Here is a 1444-nt window from a genome sequence, read left to right as displayed (position 1 = left end):
TCCTAAGACATTTTATGAAGCAAGCATAACCCTCATACTAAAACTAGGGAAGGACATCACTAAGGACAACTATAAAATTATAGATCAAAGCACTCATATACATAGATTCAAAAATTCTCAACAAAATTCTAGCCTAAAGAATTCAACAACATACCAACAAAATTATATATCATGACCAAGTGAGATTCATATCAAGGATACAAGGATGGTTCAACATTAGAAAAACAATCAATGTAATCCACCACATAAATTAGAAAAATGAAAAGAACCGCATGATTATATTGATTGATGCAGAAAAGGCATTTGCCAAAATCCAACATCCATTCTTGATAAAAACAGTCAACAAAGTAGGAATTGAAGGGAAATTCCTCGACATAATCAAGAGCATAAATACAAAACCAACAGCCTACGTTACTCTCAATGGAGAGAAACTGAAAGCCTTCAGCCTCTATGAACAGGAATCAGACAAGGATGCCTTCTGTCACCACTCCTATTCAACATTGTGCTGGAAGTCATAGCAAGAGCTATACGGCAAGATACGGAAATTAAAGGCATCCAAATTGCCAAAGAGGAAATAAAACACTTTCTATTTGCAGATGTTATGATCCTATATATACATAGAAACCCCCAAAGACTCAGTAAAAAAAAGCTACAATTCCGCGAAGTGGCAGGGTATAAGATCAACACGCAAAAATTAGTTGGATTCCTCTATAGTAACAGTGACAGCACTGAAAAGGACATTAGGAAAGCAATACTATTTATAATAGCCACCAAAGGATGAAATATCGAGGTATAAATGTAACCAGAGAAACAAAGGACCTATACAAAGAAAACTACAAAACACTGCTACAAGAAGCCAAAAGAGACTTACAAAAGTGGAAGAACGTACCATGCTTCTGGATAGGAAGACGTAACATTGTGAAAATGTCAATACTGTCCAAAGTAATTTACACATATATGCAATCCCAATCCAGAATCCAACGTCATTCTTCAAAGAGATGGAAAAACAATTACAAACTGTCTATGGAAAGGAAAGAGACCCAGGATAAGAAAAGCACTGCTTAAGAAGAAGAATCAGGTTGGAAACTTCTCACACCCTGATTTCAAAATTTAGTATATGGCTACAGTGGTCAAAACAGCCTGGTACTGGTACAATGAAAGATACATTGATCAATGGAACAGAATTGAAAAACCAGAACTTAACTCATCCACATACAGCCAACTGATTTTTGACAAAGTGTCTATATATATTGCATGGGGAGGAGATAGTCTCTTCAACAGATGGTGCTGGCAGAACTGGAAAGCGATATGCAAAACATTGAAACAAGACCTAAGTGAGACATAGGTAAATAAGACCTAAGTGAGACATAGGTAAATAATGATGCATTCACAACCTTGGAACAACAGGGCCCTGGGATACAGGGATTGAGACATGGTTTGAATG

This window comes from Chrysochloris asiatica, unplaced genomic scaffold (genome assembly GCF_000296735.1).
Source record: "Chrysochloris asiatica unplaced genomic scaffold, ChrAsi1.0 scaffold00014, whole genome shotgun sequence".
NCBI lineage: Eukaryota > Metazoa > Chordata > Mammalia > Afrosoricida > Chrysochloridae > Chrysochloris > Chrysochloris asiatica.
This window is presented reverse-complemented; position numbering follows the sequence as displayed.